This window comes from Doryrhamphus excisus, linkage group LG1 (assembly GCF_037039965.1).
Source record: "Doryrhamphus excisus strain RoL-2023G ecotype Guam linkage group LG1, RoL_Dexc_Guam_v1.1, whole genome shotgun sequence".
NCBI lineage: Eukaryota > Metazoa > Chordata > Actinopteri > Syngnathiformes > Syngnathidae > Doryrhamphus > Doryrhamphus excisus.
Window position 1 is genome coordinate 876,119 of NC_136357.1, and position 21,072 is coordinate 897,190.

The following is a 21,072-nucleotide window of genomic DNA, read 5'->3' on the forward strand; positions in this document are numbered from 1 at the left end:
TCTCTGGCTCTCTTTTAGCCATCTAACTTGAGCTATCGTCTTCATTCAGTACAGCCTTTGGTAGTCCAGACAGAGGATGTAGTATTACTATATAGTATTTCTACAACTGACTTCAGAGATCAGTGCATACGACTTCCAAAACTGACAACTTCCACCTCACTTGTCCTCGTCACACTGCAAAAACAAGTGGCGTATACAACGGAATTATGGTAATATACAGTATTTAAAGACAAATCTTTGTGTTGCTAGTTTTTAGTATCAACACTTCCCTTTTTTTCATAATACATGATTTTCTGTGTTTATTTTTGTTTTCATTGTTACTTGTTACAAATTCAAGAGAAAAGTTGTGATGTTGCAACTGGATCTTATCCACATACAGTACTACAAAAGCCACTGTTATTGCAAATATTGACCCAAAATCAGAGGAGAAGGCGTTTGTGGAGGTTGGCTGTACGTCCTCTGGAGGGGTTTTCAGGAATCTTTGTAGATCTGCATTTCAAACAACCTCCTCTTGAGAAATGTGACTTTATGAACTGGAATAAGTGAGTTGAACGATGAGAAGTGTCATTTAGTCAGATTTGTGGACTGGTGGCATCTGTCTTTTTAGCTCCTTGACCGGTTGGATTTCTCTTTGGCTCTGGGAAGGACAGATCTGTCCAAAGCAAACTGAAGACATGATTATCCCTCTCCCGTTTCAAGTTCCCCATTAATCTCCTTCTTGTCCTCATTAGACTCGTTACATTCTCAGACAGAACGTTCTTTTGATGCCGGGAGAAGGAAGACATTGTTTCCACAGCCTGGCGCTGCCTGTATCTCCAGCGACGCCTCTGAGCAGGTTAACAGCTCGAAGAGACAAACTCCTTTTACCTATTGCTCTTTTTCTACTTATCATGGTGAAGCAGAAAAGGAAAAAAGGGCCTATCAGAAGGTGCAGCCTTCCTTCTGTGTCCTTGCCCTCCTTTGACTTAGTGTGGCATGGACAATGGATGAGTCTGCATCAGCGTGTGGGTGGAAGACCTTGTCCACCAAATAAGAAAAGTACCGTCCATGGTCATTGTCAGATGGATTTTCTGAAGGTAAAGGCCTACAAAGTCTAAAAATGATGACCCCCCCCCCCCCCCCCATAGGTATTAGCAGCTTCGTTCATTCATTGACGCATTGCTATGACGGCACGTGTGACTGCGATTTAAATATGCATCACGCTTCACAACCACATCATTTTTCGATAATATCCACGACTTTGCACGTAATCCGATGTGACAGCACAATTGGATGCTACAAAATCGTAAAATTACCATTTAACCCCTCGGATTAGACCGGGGCACTTTCAATTCCAATTATTATTGGGATTGGCATCTAATTCTGTGGAAATGTTTGAATCCATCCCGATAGAACTGCACCACATGTGGTTTGAATCCGGAGGTGAATTGTTGTCCATTCCGCCGTGGCATGACGTTATTTTGGTTTATTTTAAAATTCTAAATATATTTTGATCACGAGTGTGACAACGTGTTTAAAGGGAGCTGGCAGTGACTTCCTAAGATGCTTTTTCAGTTTTCTTTTGTCTTTGTTCGGTCTTCACACTCATGTTCATGAAGTATGATTTGTGCTTCTGAATAACTTCATATAAAAAGTACGTGTCTCGGTTTGCATCGGATCTCCAGCGATATCTTTAATGAAAATGTCGACGGACTATTGCTTGTTTATTCAGCCATCTTGGATCGCACAGCCAAGAGCAAATCTCATATTACTTAACTGACGCCAGAGGAGCCCAGCTGGAGGCTGACGTCATCGCAACGCCTCATGCCGATCGGGAAACTTGTATCGGTACATGTTTCTACATTGCTGGGGTATACTTTTGGAGTGTTCCATTGGTTCCATTAAGTTCCATCCTAGTGAAAAAAAAAACAGGGAAGCTAGTGTAGCCAAAGGGGTCAAATATGGCATCAATAAGGGTGCCAATATGCAGGCACATAAATACCACAATCATTGGGATTGTAAACAAGAGCATTCGTGACGAGAAGTCTTGTAAGATCAGTGCAAAAATGGTGAGTACGGTCAAAGATGTACTTCGGAAAACCCAATAACTAAGATAGGCCATACAGGGCAAAGAAGTCGAGGAAACAACCAAAAAACGTCTATTTGAAATAAAGCAGCTGGGCGTCCATCTTTGTATACGCTATGTGTGCTTGGATTAACTCTCAAATGAAAGGCAAATATTGAACAAAGTCACTCAATCTCCGTGTTTTAAACAGCGTACACGCAGAAGAGCGGTATATTTTGAAAGGCGGACATGTTACACCTGATCAATGCACACCCTGACGGACACGCTGCTGTTGTTATTAAAGGCTGGATTACATCGGAGAACAAAGTACGGGACACAAAGGAAACAGCTTCGTAAAAGGACTATTGCCAAGGTCAAGAATACATTTCACGCTGAACATAATCAGCATTCAATAGCACGAGTACTTTATCAGCTAAACCTTCGGATAAGGTTAATTTTGGATCATTTCGGATAAGAATACATTTGCTTTGGTAGCCTGGTGAGAAGACTCCATATCTTCACGAATTCATGGAGCTGCAGCCTGAAGATTGCTTTACTTGGCCGAGCACTCATCCAGCACAATACTGTAAAATAATATCTTTTTATGCTGGTAAGGATAGCAGATGGAGATGTGGAATAGGACCACGGAAACCAAAGACCTCGGCCAAAGTTGAAATAGTTAAGTCGTAGCAGAAGTAAGGATTCTGATGGTCTGATGGGCTTATTTTTATCCTTATGCATTATTTTAGCTGTTTGAAGATGAACTATATCAGCAAGTTGAAGTATTTGTGATTTTAGAAATAAGGAGTTAGTATGTTCTCTGTAGGCGGCATTATGAATTATCCTTACTGGCCTTTTTTGCAGTACATTTAGCCAGTGAAGATTGCTTTTATAGTTATTAGCCCATATTTCCACACAATAAGTAAGATATGGTAGAACCAGAGAGCAATAAAGAGTGTGGAGTGATTTCTGATTGAGAACAAATTTTGCTTTGTTCAATATTGAAATATTTCTGGCCACCTTATGTTGTATATTTGTAATATGAGGTTTCCAGCTCATATTTTCATCTATTGTGATCCCCAGAAATGTATTTTCGTTCACCCTTTCAATGTCCACACCGTCTATTTGTACTTGCTGGTGTCCTTTCTGCTGTTAGCAAACAGCATGATTTTAGTTTTATTTAGGTTCAAGGACAATCTATTATCATCAAAGCATCTTTTTAGTGTGACTAGGACTTGAATAGTGGCAACAAGATCAACAATACATTTTTTTGGAACTGCATTTGCACCAAAGAGTGATATCTTTTATTCCCTCCACAAAGTCCAACGGAAGTGTTGTTTTTGCTACTACTTGATGTCTGGTTCAAGTACTTGCTAGCAAAGCTTCCACAGAAAAGCTGTGGCTCCAGCTCTTAAATGTACATGTTGCATCATACAAAAGCCCTGTACTGCGCCATTGTAATATATGAAGGCCAAATTGCGTCATGACTGGCTGATGTAAGCCGGTGAGCACAAAGGAAACGACTCCATCCGTTTGAGCCGACTGCAGCGCTGCCCTCTTGGCTAACATCATTACTTCCGTCGTTCTTTTATCCTCTCTATATGGCCCAGTCGATACCAGCAGGATCAAACCCAAAGAAGCAAGGCCCGCACGGTGCAGTCTGCAGAAAGCATCCATTAATCCAAAGAAACGGGACAATTCAAATCCAGGAACATGGTGGGTGGTGGAGTTCTGAAGCTTTGGATACAGATGTCTCTACCACTGATATCCATGCCAAATTCCGGGATCCATCTGGGAAACAAAAGCTGGCACCATCTCCTGATCTGAATTCAGTGTCATGGAAAAAAAGTGGGACATCTAATTCATGTGAATCCCAACCAAACCCGCTGAACTTCAATGCCAGATTTTCCATGTCAGAGAATTATTGAGGGAGCGTCTGCATTTTTTCCCTCCAATTTCTTTCTCCTTTTCCAGACTTGCCAACAGGAGTGAAAGTCACAATCAGTTTGGAATTAGAGGATGTTTGTTCGCTCCTTCTTCCTGGGAGTTCTCTGTGGAGTTTGTGTACTTTTGGCGGCCCCCCAGGGAGAAACGTTAGCTCACCAACTACAAACACGAAGACTTTCCTTTAGATGAAATGGGACAGAGCATAAAAGCTGCATGTCCAAGTTGAAAGGCAGTAAATTCCAGACTCGCCACGTTTAGAGGAAGAAACAGACTTGTTCTTGTATAAGACACACCGGTGAACAAGCTGCATGTGCCCGTGTCATAAAATGTGGCGTGCGTCCGTCCGTGAGGACCAGTCAATCATAAGCTACAAAAAAATTAGAAATTGCAGGCGGTCATTACTCCATGTTACTCAATATAATACAAAAAAAAACACTAAATTCATCACACAGCAACTTTACAGTCAAGAGGTACCTAGCAAATATACATGACATGTACAATACAATACAAGTTTTAACTAACAAACAGCAGCTATTGCAGGTCATTGGAGGACAAGCAGCATAGATGGATGGGGCTGCCCAGAGGGAGGCTGACGTCATTGCAGCGCTTTATGCCTATGAAGAAACTTCATTCAAGTGTTTAAAAAAAAATCTCTCTCTAAATGTTTTAAATTCCTGTTTCTATTCCAGCGTCGACGATGCTGTCCGAGCGTCGGCGTGGATTTAGCTCAACTCGTGTTTTTGTTGTTAAAATTGCAACATCGCCGTGGCCTCCGTTGCGTCTCAATTGCTTCAAGACAATCAATTTGACTTCACGAATGACTGGAATTGACCTCATTCACTTGACATGCCCATCCTCACTTGAACTTCTTCCACATGTTGCCCCCCCCCCCAACATCTACTGTACATGTGTGTGGGATTTAGTGTCTGGCGTGTGTGTACCATGAATTAGTTGGAGGTTCGGGGGGAGTTGGTAAAACCCAGCTTTGGCACCGGCATGCAAGGGAGCGTGTGCACGAGGCCGGCCCCCGTTCTGCAGCGGGACGGCTTGCAGATAACCCGGTGACGTCACAACCTGAGTCAGGTCTGCTATCTCTCCCCGACAGCAGGGCCGTGCGTCATTCCTTTCACGCCAAGTCGGTGGGTGAGGGAGGGGTTCCGCGGGACAGGACGGGTACGGATTATTTAGTGGAGGCGAGCGGGGGTGTTTTTAATAAGAAAAGGGAGGAGAAGGGAGAGTGAGATATCGTGGAGTGTAAACTTTGCTATGAGCTATGAAATACCAAATTGCATGAAGCGGAAGGAAAAACCAAATGAAGGGAGGTTAGACTCCACAACACAATCCAGCTTTAATCCCTAAAGATGCCTTATTAAACTCACCTGAACTATAAAATTAACAGGTACTCTAATGGAATATGGATAATGGAACGTCATCAATGAACAGATGAAATGGGCGTGGCCTTTAGCTTGGTCACCAAGTCAGTGCTCGAAGGTATAAGGTTTGCATCTGGTGCGTTCAAGGACCACGGAACAAAGTGTGAAATCTCAGTGATGAACTCATTCAAAACCAAAAAAGATGTGTTGATGCAACCGCACACTAAAGGATGTCCCTTTTAGGGCACTTTTAAAACATGAAAACGAAAGTGAAAAGTATAATAATATAAATTAATAATATAATAAAAATTATATAATATAATAAAAATATACAATATAATAAAAAAATAAGGAACAAGAACCGGTATATAACGTTCCCACTTTTGGACAGATAGTGTATTATTATTACTATCATCATTATTCTTCTCCTGATTATTACTACTACTAAGTAGGCTAGTATTAGCCTGCTTTTGCCTATTATATAAAATTTTTAATTTTTTCTGTAAAAAAAAAATCTATAAAAAAAAAAATCAAATTATTCAGGGGGGCTTAAGAACATTTTAGGGTGGCTAAAACCCGCATAGAGAAAGGATGTCGCAGCCTGCTTTTGCCCTATTATACAAAATTTGTCAGATTTTTTTTGTTAAAAAAAATCAATAACAAATATCAAATTATTTAGGGGGGCTTAAGAACATTTACATAATTATATAATACAAGAGTATTTTTCTCATTTGGCTGTTAATACTGAGCATGGCGAAGGGAGCCAAACAAAGAGACTGAAGAGCCACATGCGGGGTTGCTGACCCCTGATATAGCCATTTATATTAAATTTATATTAAATACATTTATATTAAATATCAGGGGTCAGCAACCCACGGCTGTACATATAAGGTGTTCTGTGTAGATCCACAGAACGCCTTGAAAAATCAGTCAAAATGGTCTTAAATGTGTTTGGTTACTGAAGGGGTTGCCTTTGGAAAAATGGCTGATTGAATACGGTAATGAACAAACAATGAACAAACGTGTTCACAGTAATATTTTAAAAAAATGAATTTTAAAAATAATATTTTGATGGCTTGCAGGCCCATAAATGCTGATTTCCAGAGGAGTGGCGGGTGGCACAATGACAGCCGACTGTGTAACGATGATACAAGACAATATGATCTGAATTTGGGGCAAGGTTCGACACCCCACTGAAGTGCAGCTCCTCTTAACGACGGCCATTGTTGTTTGCTAATCACATTCAGGCCCGTCTCTTTTGAAGAACACTTCTTCTCCCAAAGGATTTCTCCCCCTCAATGTTGCTCCAAATCAGCGCACCACCACAAACATGCTTTTCATTACCGAGAGGGAAAGGAGGCTGTGAGAGTGCGGCGAAAGCAAATAGGAGAAATATGTGAAATAGGAGTCCAGCGAAAGAAAAAGTGGCAATTACTCATGATATTGGTGACATATCATTTCCGCGGCAATGTTTGTGTTTGTGCAAGTCAGATATGTGTGATGTCAGAGGGAGATCAGGATGAAACCGCGGGCTGTAGGAGTGTAAACTTGACCCGAAAAGAGCAGAACAGGATGTAGTACTTGATATAGTTAAAACAAGCTCGGATGCGAAAAGGAGCGGGTAGATGGCATGAGCTCATGATGCTTACGGCTGAGTGCGGCGCTTGTCTAAACCACAAAAGCTCAGCATTTCCAAATTAGTAGAAGTCAAAATATCAGCCAGAAAAAGCCAAATTGCCAAGCGGACACCATAATTACGATGAAGTGTTGAAGCAGCAATCCTTGGAGCACGGTCGCGGCCACAGACGTTTCTATGAGATGTTTGGTAGAGGCTGACACAAACAGCAGCGACGTTGCATGAAAGGCTGGCTGAAGGCTGCCTGGCTGAAGGGTTAGCCCATCTGTGCCTTGGCTGCTTGGTTTCCACAAAATAAAAACACGACCATACAAACATGCTCGGGCAACCTGAACTGGGCAGCTGCTGATTGATTCATTGCAAATTTGTGGGGCCGTGAATTGCCAATGCATGGGGGCCCACCGTAGTTGGGTCAAAAACTCCAAAAAACAAATAAGGAATAAAAACATTCCCACTTTTGGACAGATTTAGTAGAGATACTCAATTGTTTTAGGCCACCGTTAAATATATGTGTATTAAGTACACACAATGTACACTGCAACACCGCTGCTCAAGCTCTGCAACCATTCTGTCCAGTGGACTGTGATCAATGATATAATAATCATCATTATATTATTGATTAGTCTATTATCATTACTATCATCAGTATTCTTCTTCTGATTATTACTACTACTAAGTAGGCTAGTATTCGCCTGCTTTTGTCCTATTATATAAAATTTGTCATTTTTTTCTGTAAAAAAAAAAAATCAATAACATTTTTTTTTTTAAATATCAAATTATTAAGGGGGGGCTTAAGAACATTTTAGGGGGGCTAAAACCCGAGAAGAGAAAGAATGTTTGCAGCCTGCTTTTGCCCCATTATATAAAATTTGTCCGAGATTTTTTTTGTAAAAAAAAAAAAAAAATCTAATTATTTAGGGGGGCATAAGAACATTTTAGGGGGGGCTAAAACCCACATAGAGAAAGGATGTCTTCAGCCTGCTTTTGCCTTATTCTATAAAATTTGTCAGAGATTTTGTTTTGTAAAAAATACAGTGAAGAAAATAAGTATTTGAACACCCTGCTATTTTGCTATTTCTCCCACTTAGAAATCATGGAGGGGTCTGAAATTTTCATCGTAGGTGCATGTCCACTGTGAGAGAGATAAACTAAAAAGAAAAATCCAGAAATCACAATGCATGATTTTTTAACAATTTATTTGTGTGATACAGCTGCAAATAAGTATTTGAACACCTGTGTATCATCTAGAATTCTGACCCTGAAAGACCTGTTAGTCTGCCCATTAGAAGTCCACCTGCACTCCATGTATCATCCTGAATCAGATGCACCTGTTTGAGGTCGTTAGCTGCATAAAGACACCTGTCCACCCCATACAATCAGTAAGACTTTAACTTGTAACATGGCGAAGACCAAAGAGCTGTCCAAAGACACCAGAGACAAAATTGTACACCTCCACAAGGCTGGAAAGGGCTACGGAGCAATTACCAAGCAGCTTGGTGAAAAAAGGTCCACTGTTGGAGCTATCATTAGAAAATGGAAGAAGCTAAACATGACGGTCAATCTCAATCGGAGTGGAGCCCCATGCAAGATATCACCTCGTGGGGTCTCAATGATTCTAAGAAAGGTGAGGAATCAGCCCAGAACTACACGACAGGACTTGGTCAATGACCTGAAAAGAGCTGGGACCACCGTTTCCAAGGTTACTGTAGGTAATACACTAAGACGTCATGATGTGAAATCATGCATGGCACGAAAGGTTCCCCTGCTTAAACCAGCACATGTCAAGGCCCGTCTTAAGTTTGCATATGACCATTTGGATGATACAGAGGAGTCATGGGAGAAAGTTTTATGGTCAGATGAGACCAAAATAGAACTTTTTGGTCATAATTCCAATAAGCGTGTTTGGAGGAAGAAGAATGAAGAGTACAATCCGAAGAACACCATCCCTACTGTGAAGCATGGGGGTGGTAGCATCATGCTTTGGGGGTGTTTTTCTGCACATGGGACAGGACGAGTGCACTGCATTAAAGAGAGGATGACTGGGGCCGTGTATTGTGAGATTTTGGGGAACAACCTCCTTCCCTCTGTCAGAGCATTGAAGATGGGTCGTGGCTGGGTCTTCCAACACGACAACGACCCGAAGCACACAGCCAGGAAAACCAAGGAGTGGCTCCGTAAGAAGCATATCAAGGTTCTAGCATGGCCCAGCCAGTCTCCAGACCTGAACCCAATCGAAAATCTTTGGAGGGAGCTCAAACTCCGTGTTTCTCAGCGACAGCCCAGAAACCTGACTGATCTAGAGAAGATCTGTGTGGAGGAGTGGGCCAAGATCCCTCCTGCAGTGTGTGCAAACCTGGTGAAAAACTACAGGAAACGTTTGACCTCTGTAATAGCAAACAAAGGCTACTGTACCAAATATTAACATTCATTTTCTCAGGTGTTCAAATACTTATTAGCAGCTGTATCACACAAATAAATTGTTAAAAAATCATGCATTGTGATTTCTGGATTTTTCTTTTTAGTTTATCTCTCTCACAGTGGACATGCACCTACGATGAAAATTTCAGACCCCTCCATGATTTCTAAGTGGGAGAAATAGCAAAATAGCAGGGTGTTCAAATACTTATTTTCTTCACTGTAAATAAATAAATATCAAATCATTTAGGGGGGCTTAAGAGCGTTTTAGGGGGGCTAAAACCCGCATACAGAAAGGATGTCTTCAGCCTGCTTTTGCCTTATTCTATAAAATTTGTCAGAGATTTATTTCTTAATCTATGAAAAAATAATAAAAAATCAATAAAAAAATATCAAATTATTTAGGGGTACTTAAGAACATTTTAGGGGAGCTAAAACCCACATAGAGAAAGGATGTCTTCAGCCTGTTTTTGCCCTATTATATAAAATTTGTCAGAGATTTTTTTGTAAAAAAATAAAATAAAATTAAAATAAAAAATAAATTTAAAATAAATTTATAATATCAAATTATTTAGGGGGGCTTAAGAACATTTTAGGGGGGCTAAAACCCGCAAAAAAAAAATAATAATAAAAAATAATAAATCAAATAATACATCAAAAAAATAATAAATCAATAAATAATATAAAATTATTTAGGGGACCTAAAACCTGCATCAAGAAAGGATGTCTTCAGCCTGCTTTTGCCCTATTATATAAAATTTGTCAGATTAAAAAAAAAATCAATAAATAATATACATTTTTTTCTAAAACCCGCATGGAGAAAGGATGTCGGCAGGGACATCATCCAAATATGCTGCTGCAGCACCTTAGTGCATCATTAAAGTTCCCATTCCTAACCTGAATCCATGAGCAGCACATTGACACCAGACAGAAGGAACGCCTTCACCGCATCCGACATCAGACACAGGAGTCAAGTTCTGCTAAATCAATCCAACGCTCAATTGTCTGACATGTCTCGTGTGAAATATCAACAATTAAAGCCCCCGTCGGAGCTGTCAGTAACTGTCAGGTGAGGGAACGCGTTGTTAGGTTTATGGCTCACATGATGGAGCCTGGGAACCTTTAAGGTGATGCACTTTAAACCAGTGGGGGGGTGTCAAGAGATGCCATTCAAACATGAGGAGGTTCCTCGTTCAAAAAGAATAAATAAATGGATTAATCCTTGGTAAAGGGGGTCGAGTGGTTAGCGTGCAGACCTCACAGCTAGGAGACCCGAGTTCAATCCCACCCTCAGCCATCGCTGTGTGGAGTTTGCATGTTCTCCCCGTGCATGCGTGGGTTTTCTCCGGGTACTCCGAGTTCCTCCCACATTCCAAAAACATGCTAGGTTAATTAGCCACTCCAAATTGTCCATAGGTATGAATGTGAGTGTGAATGGTTGTTTGTCTATATATTGTCATGTGGATTCTTCTTCTCTTGCCTCCACGCAGACACCAAGAAGGTTGGGGCGTTCCCGATATCGCATTTTCATGCTGAGATCCCGAGTAGAAACAGTTTAATCTTTATTTTGGTAGGTTTCATGTTGACATCGCCATAGAACACAATATTGTGTATTATATATAAAAATAGGTTCTGACGTTGGACAAACGTCCGGTATCGAATGAGTTAATGGTTACCACGTGAATGGTAATGATTGGTGAACGTGGCCATTGAAAAAAGCAAATGGCGTACGCCTTTAAGGCCGTGTACGGTAGTGCATGGTGAATGGATCCTGACACTCCATTAAGGCCGTTTTCATTCAGAGAATTAAGAGGGGGGGGGGGGGGGGTTGTTACTTCCCTACTCCCTTTAAAATATTCATCTCCGTATCTCTTTCCTTGCCTTTTCTTACAAATTAATTCATGCATGAGGAAGGGGGGGGTGCTATTTTTACACCTGAAAGGGATGTTTTAGCTGAAACACAATGGCTGGAACACAGCGTGTTGTGAAGGCGCAGCGAAGCGCATTAGGATGACGTGAATGTTGCATGGGGAGTTTATTTGTTGGTTGATGAATAAAAAAAAGGAAGAGCTCATGTTTATTTGAGGAGGGGTGTTTACGAGATGAAAAGGTGAAGTGTGTATTGTGAAGGCAGAAATTTAGAAAAGGAGGCCGGCCGGCCGGACGTCAAGGGTCCCAGCAAATGTAGACAGGAGAAGGAAAACTAGAAGCGGAGCGTTTGTCTGCTTTTCGGAACATCTGGGAGCCATCAGGGAGCCAGGAGGGAAAACGCTGGACTCAGCTGAAAGCCACAGCTCTCCTTGTTGTATTGCCTGCTGCATGTCCAGCTCACCCCCCCTCCGCCCCCCCCCCAAAGACACAAACAGGAGGAGGGCTGCAGATCCTTTTACACACCAACACAGACTAGCCAGCAATGGAGGCATTGACGCCGCCATATTGATGTGGGAATAAGACGGGCACAACAGACGACTTCCAAGTCAACGGCCACTTCTGAACGCGGGTCACCGCAATCCACTTTTTCATCATCTTCCGTGGATTTGTCTGACATTTCTCGCTCAATTTGTACTCTCATACAATCGTCTGTGGCAATTTCAAGGATTTTTTTTTTTGGCAAAACCGGGCAGCTCTTTATTTAACAGGAGCCAATCTTGAGCCAATCTAGCTTCCCAGGAGGTCATTACTCATGGTGTCATCTTAAAAAGAAAAATAAAATCATCACACAGCAACTTAACACCCCTAAAGTAGTTATAAATATACAAGACAGGGACCAATACAAGTTTAAAATGAACAAAGGCTACTTTAACTTCTACCCATAATGCATTAATTGACCAACAGCTGCTGCCATCGGGCGTCAAAATCCCCCGGGCCCACGTGCGCCCTCTTAAAAAGAAAAATAAAATCATCACACAGCAACTTAACATCCCTAAAGTAGTTATAAATATACAAGACAGGGACCAATACAAGTTTAAAATAAAGAGAGGCTACTTTAACTTCTACCCATAATGCATTAATTGACCAACAGCTGCTGCCATCGGGCGTCAAAATCCCCCGGGCCCACGTGCGCCCTCTTAAAAAGAAAAATAAAATCATCACACAGCAACTTAACATCCCTAAAGTAGTTATAAATATACAAGACAGAGACCAATACAAGTTTAAAATAAAGAGAGGCTACTTTAACTTCTACCCATAATGCATTAATTGACCAACAGCTGCTGCCGTCGGGCGCCAAGACCCCAGAGCGTGGTGCTCAAGTGCGCCCTCTTTTATTTTTGCGAAACCAGGCAGCTCTTTATTTAACAGGAGCCAATCTAGCTTGCCAACCCTTTGGAAATCCCAGGAGGTCATTACTCATGGTGTCATCTTAAAAAGAAAGATAAAATCATCACACAGCAACTTAACACCCCTAAAGCAAAGACACGGACCAATGCTTAAAGTTTAAAATAAACAAAGGCTACTTTAACTTCTACCCATAATGCATTAATTGAGCAACAGCTGCTGCTGTCGGGCGCCCTGCGATTGGCTGGTGACCAGTCCAGGGTCTACCCCGCCTCTCGCCCCAAGTCAGCTGGAATAGGCTCCAGCATACTGTGAGAACAAGTGGCAAAGAAAATGAATAAATGAAAAAGCTGTTGATGTCGACTTCAGCGGGCACGTCTTTAGAAGGAAACGTGCCATAAGCATGGCCGCGGTAAACAGGTTCCACTGTACCGATGTTGTGTAGCGGGCGACCCGCAGTGGAAGTCCTCCACCTGCCATCTGTGACACTTTCAGTGTGAAATATATGAAAGTGATGCATCAGCACCAACGCCAGAAGACAGCCGCCACTTTACCGCCATAGATGGTCATGGAAGAGTTGACCTCTGCCGGCTTTCTCTTGAAAACACAAACAGACACGGCGTTTCCCGTGTGGTCACAGCAGTCGGAGCACATGGTGGCGGTCGTCCATGTCTGCACTAAAATGGCACGGCTCATGTGATGGCATTAGCGGAAATGTCAGTCACCGAGTCCCAGCGGTTGCGTAAAGGCCAGTGGTCACTTTCTCAATGGGAGCCGTCCGCATGCGACGCGTCCCTGTTAGCATGGCTACATTTCATTGGAAAACGCACGTGCATGAGCGGGATGGGTTTGGAACCTTCAATCTCTTTGCTGGTTACATTTGATTTTAGTGAGGGAAGTCATAAAGTTAAAAAATAATACCAGAAATAAATAGAAAGTGTTCTTTTTGTTAGCACAATGATGTTATACTATATGCATTAGTCAATGACAACACAAAATGCCGTTTTTAAATGAAACTTTTGCTTAGTAGAGAAAAAATTCCAACCCTACATGTGTGAAAAAGCCATTGCCCCCCACCGTCACCTCACCCACCCGTTAATACATAACTAGACTGCGATTAATTGAACTCTATCAGTCTGGAAAATACTGATTTCTAAAGCTTTGGGACTCCAGCCAACCACAGTGAGAGCCGGAAAAGTGGTGAACCTTCCCAAGATAAGCGAGTGTTAGAATAAAATGTAGATACAATTATTATAGCGTTAATTATCACCCTTATATCCATTTGCTTAGACAATAGAAAGTGTTTGAATGAGCTGAAGAAGAAATGTTCCTGTGACCCCGATCAGAGACCCCCAGCGACCCCCAGGTCCCCCAGGTGCCTGGATGCACCAACAGCAACCCTGCATTTGTTCATGTTAATCCTGCAAGAATGTGCCAAGATAAGAACTCATAAAACAATAAAAGTAATTACTCTCACATATACGCACACACATAGACAAACAAATACAGCTCGTGCAACGGCCTTCTCCCCCCGAAAAGAGAATAAAAAGAGAAAAGCATGAGCTGCATACGCAGAGTGGAGCTGCATGTCACTGGGTGTGTGGTTTCACTCTCCTTGCTGCGAGTAACTTTGAATATTGTTATCTGTCTCTTCTGTATTTAAGTGTTTTTACAAGTGTCACAGGAGTTTGAACCTGACAGCCAACCAACCAAAATGACCCCAACAGCGCAGCAAAGACTCAGCCAAGGGGTCACAAAAGACCCCACAAGAACATCCAAAGAAAGGCACTGGCCAAACACGGTCTGCATGGCAGAGTTCCAAGACCAAAACCACGACTGAACAAAAATAACTAAGAATTAAGGCTTGTCTCCATTTTGCCAGAAAACATCTTGACGATCCCCCAAATACTCTGTGGTCTCACCAGACAAAAGTTTTTGGAACGTGTGTGTCCCATTCCATCCGGCATAAAAGCAACAGTAAAATACGGTGGTGGTAGTGTGATGGTCTGGGGCTGTTTTGCTGCTTCAGGACCTGGAAGACTTGCTGCTATCAATGAAAGTATGAATTCTGCTGTCTACCAAAAAATCCTGAAGGAGAATATCCGGACATCTGTTGGTGATGTCCAGTTGAAAAAATTTTATATTTCATATTTTTTCTGTTGTTTGTTTTATTATGATATTATTTTGGCATACTTTTTTCGCAACATACAACTTTATTTGTAGTTGTGTCAGTTTTTCCTAATCAGAAACATGTAATATTTCAACTTCACGCTACTAAATTGGTTCCTCATCGTATCATATTATTGTCATAAAATATAAAATTATGACTTTTTTAGATTTCAACTTTTTGCTGTTTTTATTATTATTATTATTATTTTTTAGAATGTACGGCGTGGCAGTGCTGCTGTGTTTAGATCGTTGATAGATGATCTAGTTTGAGTGGAGTAATAAAAATATAACCTTAACAGATGACGCTAGTAGAACTTAGCTTAGCTACACGGCGGCGTACATGTTTGACAACCTGACGCCGACCACATGGCATCATTATTCACGTCAGGCGCACAAAATATATTTCTTCAGGGGCCATTTTAACAACGCCACTTTCTATCAAATCTCTAACATGTCCAATTTCTCTTGGTAATTCCGCTCTGATGAAATACATTGATATGTAAATTGTTGTTTTTGCAGCAGCTGAATGGCAATTAAAAAGAAAATGAGCCCGAAACGAAGCCAGTAAAATAACACCGTGACCGTCGTAACATTTTAACGTAAAGTGACATCTTCGCTTCATCCAATAAATATAGGATTTATTTGAACGCTGATCCTGGACACCTTGACAATAAAACAGTAAATCAGTCTCAGGTTAGTGCTGTGATTCTTAAATAGTGGCCGCTTTTCAATAGTATTTTAAATGGGGGGGGGGGGGTAATGAAGTGAAAAAGTGACCTAAGCTGTGTTATTTTTGCGGCTGCGGAACGTGGAGAAACGTCAGAAACCTACCACCACCTGTACTTTATTTCCAACACTTTCATGTACATAAAAGATGTAAATGTACCCCGCAGTGTACTGTGGTTCCTTCCGCAATGGAGACAACTCTCCTCTCCTTTCCGGACAGCTTTGTTGGAAGCTAACCATGGCGGATCGCACCGAGCCGCCGGCTCCTACTGGACACAGGTAAAAATGCCATTTTTCATCTGTGCACTAATACACGCCACATCAATTTCAGAGCAAAGCATACAAGCACGGGAAAGGTCACGACCTCTGGACTGCGGTGGAACAACAATGATTTAGCGACTTGGACTTTAAGGGATTTATTGCATGTCTAATCCTGGTGAACCTGGTTGCCTTTCTCATGTGATTCAGACGACTGGTGTACAATGGAGCCTTTTGGCGGGTCATGTTCCATACGATGGATGCTCCCATCCTTTGGGACGTCAACAATAACGTTTTCATAAAAGCTAATGAAACAAAGTACTGATTATGAATTGTCGTGGTGCAGTTTGAGATCAATTTCTATTGGTTGTCATGAACACGGACCTTAACTGAGGCCTGCACTTCTTTGGATGTTGTTGTGGGACCTTTTGTGACCTTTTAGATGAAGCGTGGCTGCGCCCTTGGGCTCATTTTGGTTGGCCAGCCACTCCTGGGAAGGTTCAGCACTGTTCCATGTTTTCACCATTTGTGGACAATGGCTCTCACTGTGGTCAGCTGGAGACCCAAAGCTGTGAAAATGGCTTTAGAACCTTTTGAGCGCAGATAGATCTCAATCTGTCATTTTTGTGTCCCTTAATAATGAAAAGGTTAATTAAAAAACTGGATTTTATTGTTGATATTTTAAACTGGCTAATTCATTGACAAGCAAGTTAAAAGTTACAAAACATACTTTTAGACTTGCACGATAAAAGATTAAGATAAGCTAAGATAATAGTGAATGAATAATGAACTTCAGAATAATGAATAATTAAATTCTATAAAATTTGTCACAGATTAAAAAAAATCATAAAAAATCATAAAAAATATCAAATTATTTAGGGGGGCTTAAGAACATTTTAGGGGGGCTAAAACCCGCAAAGAGACAGGACGTTTGCAGCCTGCTTTTGCCCTATTATATAAAATTTGTCAGAGATTTAAAAAAAAAATCAATACAAAATAATAAAAAATCACTTTAAAAAAATCTAATTATTTAGGGGGACTTAAGAACATTTTAGTGGGGCTAAAACCCGTAAAGAGAAAAGGATGTGCGCAGTCTGCGTTTACCCTATTATATAAAATTTGTCAGAGATTTTTTTGGGAAAAAAAAAATCTATAAAAAATATCAAATTATTAAGGGGGGCTTAAGAATATTTTAGGGGGGCTAAAAACCGCATAGAGAAAGGATGTCTTCAGCCTGCTTTTACCTTATTCTGTAAAATTTGTCCGAGATTTTTAGTGTAAAAAAAAAAAACCCCTATAAAAAATAATAAAAAATCTATAAAAAAATATCAAATTATTAAGGAGGCTTACACTGATCTTAACTTTCATTTTCATTATATTGAAGCTCTTACTTAGACACATTCTGACAGTCGGGAATTAAAAAAACATTTTGCCAGCTTTCTAAAAAGCCCAAAGCCATGCCTCCACACCAAAATGGTTTAATGACAGCTCACATTTACGTTGGGAATGACTATTTTCGGTGTTATAACAAAAAAAATCCCGGAATACGGAATGAAGAACTTGAGAGATAGCTGAGGTCAATCCTGGTATCATCACATGCTTAAATTCTGATACGTTTTTTTTTTAATACTTCCTATTCCCACTCTAAACCCCCACACTCTTTACAATCTGGGCACACGAAACCCCGCACCTGACCCCCCCGGACCCCGGCCTGGGAAGTCGGAGGAAGAAACACGGACATTGTCCTCATCAGCGAGATGAGGAGAGCCAAACTTGAGCCGTGTCCGTCCCCATCAGGCTGGCTGACAGTCACAAACGCATCTCTTATTCACTCCACTCATCAATTATACACAGGCCAAAGGAGCCCTGAGAGGCAGGAGGCTACAAAAGGTCCCTCTGCACGCGCCTCCTCATCATCGGCGTTCTCCTGCGCTCCCTCTGAGAGCAGGAGGCAGCTTGTCATCCCGCTTTTATCCGACGCTGATATGCGCACATGTCAAGCATTTCATGCGGAGGTGAAGGTTACATAACCTGGTCGGCAACGACACAACGCCTGGAACGCCATCCATCTGGGGACTGGACACTGTCAAGACACGCCATGTTCTATTTAAATGTCACCCCGTTGCTTTCGTGCTGCTAATACAAACATTACGGACGCCGACAAGTCATACGAGAACACGTTCGAATCCAAGACCGTTGTTCCCTTGACAGACTTGTAGCTGTCATTGAGAGTGTTTAAAAGAGAAGGGAGCAACCAAGCGAGATTTGTGGTGACGTGTCCATGTGTGTTAGCCATGCGGCGACAACAAGCGGTCGCCAGTACCTTAGGTAATCTTAGCAGAGCAGGCAGCCAAACGCAAACCCATGAGTCAGCTGCCTCCGACGAGCTCAGGCCAAAAACTTCATTTGCACGATATCTGACTGGGACCGACTGAGCAGTCTGGCAATAGTATTTCTTCGACTTATTTACAGTATTTTGGAACTTTAAAATATTTCACTGCCATATTTATTCCACTTACGTATACAGAAAGATCGGTTTTGGCATAATTTGTTTTTCCAAGAAAATGTTGGCACATTCGGTTATCATACGATATTTCACAGAAACTGTCGTGTTTTATGGGCTCTACACACGAGAGGTGACGTCGCCTAGTCCAGCTACGAGATTTAGGCAATTATCGCAAGAAATTCGGGAATATTACATTTTTAAAATGGTAAATAGGGCTTTTTTAAAATCCAAAGCGCTTTACAATACATGCCTCTCAGTCACCCATCCCCACACTGATTTAGTGTCTTGCTCAAGGACACTTCGACATGGTCGATGGAGGGGCCGGGGATTGAACCACGAACCTACTGGTTACTGGACAACCATGTCATCATGTGTACAAATGCTGGCGATCCCAGCACGGGAAGACCGACGACCGAGGACCAATGAGCGGATGGATTCGTTGCTCTCTGGCAGGTCAACATGGAGGGGATTATCGCAAGAAATTCGGGAATGTTACATTTTTTAAATGGTAAATGTTTTTTTTTTTTATCTAAAGTGCTTTACAATACATGCCTCTCAGTCACCCATTCCCACACTGATTTAGTGTCTTGCTCAAGGACACTTCGACATGGTCAATGGAAGAGCCGGGGATCGAACCACGAACCTACTGGTTACTGGACGACCATGTCCTCATGTGTACAAATGCTGGCGATCCCAACGCGGAAAGGCCGAGAACCGAGGACCAATGAGCGGGTGTTTCATTGAGCGACCAAACCAATGAGCGGATGGATGCTATTCGTTGCCCTCCGGCAGGTCAACATGGAGGGGAAAATATGACTTGCGGTGTCAGATTTCCCAGAGCTAGTTGACATTTCTAGAGAAATAAGACAGATATAAACATAAAAAGCAGCGGCATGGGAGTGTGTTGGCGCCAGAGTAAACATACCAGGTACGTTTACATGGATTACGTGGATATTTATGGAAGTTCATCTCCCATAGTAGGAAGAACCCCAGCAGCCTTTTCTCCTAGTATCAACTATTTTGATACTTGGGGTGCCGATATGAGGAATTATGGTGTCCAAGGTGAGCAAATCAAGCGCTCCTTCTTGGTGACGCACAGTTGGCATTGAACTCATTCACGGCCATTCGTGGCAAAATGATGAAGTTCGATTGAATTTATCGTGCGGTTACTTGATTTATTGATCACCGTGACAGCTGTTAGTTCAATCAAATCCGGACAGGCCTCCTCAAAAGTTACATTTCTACTGCGTATCGCTGGTCATCTACGAAATGCTGGGATTAAAACGTAATTTCACAGCACATCAGACGGTGGTGAGGTTATGCGTTTATCTATTCGTTGTGATTGACAGTTATGGTTTAGCTCAGGTCCGTATGATAGACACAACAAATGTGTGAACAAGGCTGAGCATCGCTGCCTGAAAACGTTCCAAGACGATAACAACGACACGAGGGACAAAGCGATGAGCATGTCGAAACTCTCACAAATCGCTGAAGTGTATAAAATAGGAGTCCGTAAGCGACGGACGGACCGCGGGCCAATTGCATTTGAAGGATAAGTTTATCTAATCGTCTGAGAGACGAGCGGTCCGGTTCAGCCAGCAGAGCAACTCTAGACAAACTCCACTTGTACCTCAGTTACATGGAGATAAAACTGATCGATACAAGTCAATTCGCAGGAATTGACTCCATGTCGTTTTTGCTGCATACCGCAGTGGAAACACACTGAAGTACATTTGAGTCTGCCCGAGGCTACACAAGTGTTTCAACAGACGCAGCAGCAGCACATTATTCACACTTGGTGACCTCCATCCTTTTGAGGAAAGCGTTAGAGTACAACGCTACATTGTATTTGCTAGATGGGACTCAAAGTAAACAAGAAGCTGATGCTGGCCGTGGTTAATATAATATAATATAATATAATATTGTCTTCACCAATTACCATGACTGACGGTCTGACTCGGAAAAACAGCTCCAACTAAGTATTTCTACATCTGTCATCATCAATCGGCACATTTGCCGCCCTTGACCCTGGCGAATCCTCCCGTGCAGCAGCCGGATTCAATGCACGTCGTCTAAGAACGATGTTGGCCAGCAACCCGTCTCCTTAAATCAATAATACTGCCGTCAAGTATTCCGATCATGACACGAGTCTTGAGAATGTAAGCAAATGTCCATTTAGCCGACTCGCTGAAGAACAACAATCAAATCCATATAATAAACAAAGACGAATCTGACGTTTTTGGCCGTGTGATGATCTCCAGCTGGACAGAAACCATTTCTGATACACCATCTCTGATTCCCACAACAACCAGACTTCTATAAACCTGCGAGATTAAAATGTGACGAGAAAAGCTGAACTGAGATGACAGAGCAGCCAGACGCCAATCAGGCTGTGTACTACGGCTTCGCCACTATGCGTGATAATACAGTACGTTAAGTGCTCTACGCAAACCTTGCAATCCAACCTTCCTCGGTGTTCCCAGCGTCAGAGAGTGGCCGATGGATTTTTCTGTTCCTTCAGACTTAAACAGCTGCTGGCTACTTGTTGGTGTTCAAGCAGAAGCTGGAGTCATTCTACGTTTGATCAAATCAACTTAAATATTTGTCAGATCAACCCACGTAGATGCAAGTTCAGTCAGGATTTTGTGCAGAAAAATAAAAATTAAGCTATTTGAGAACAGTGGAATGTTTTATCAGAGCTTTTATTGTAGAAAATCGGAAC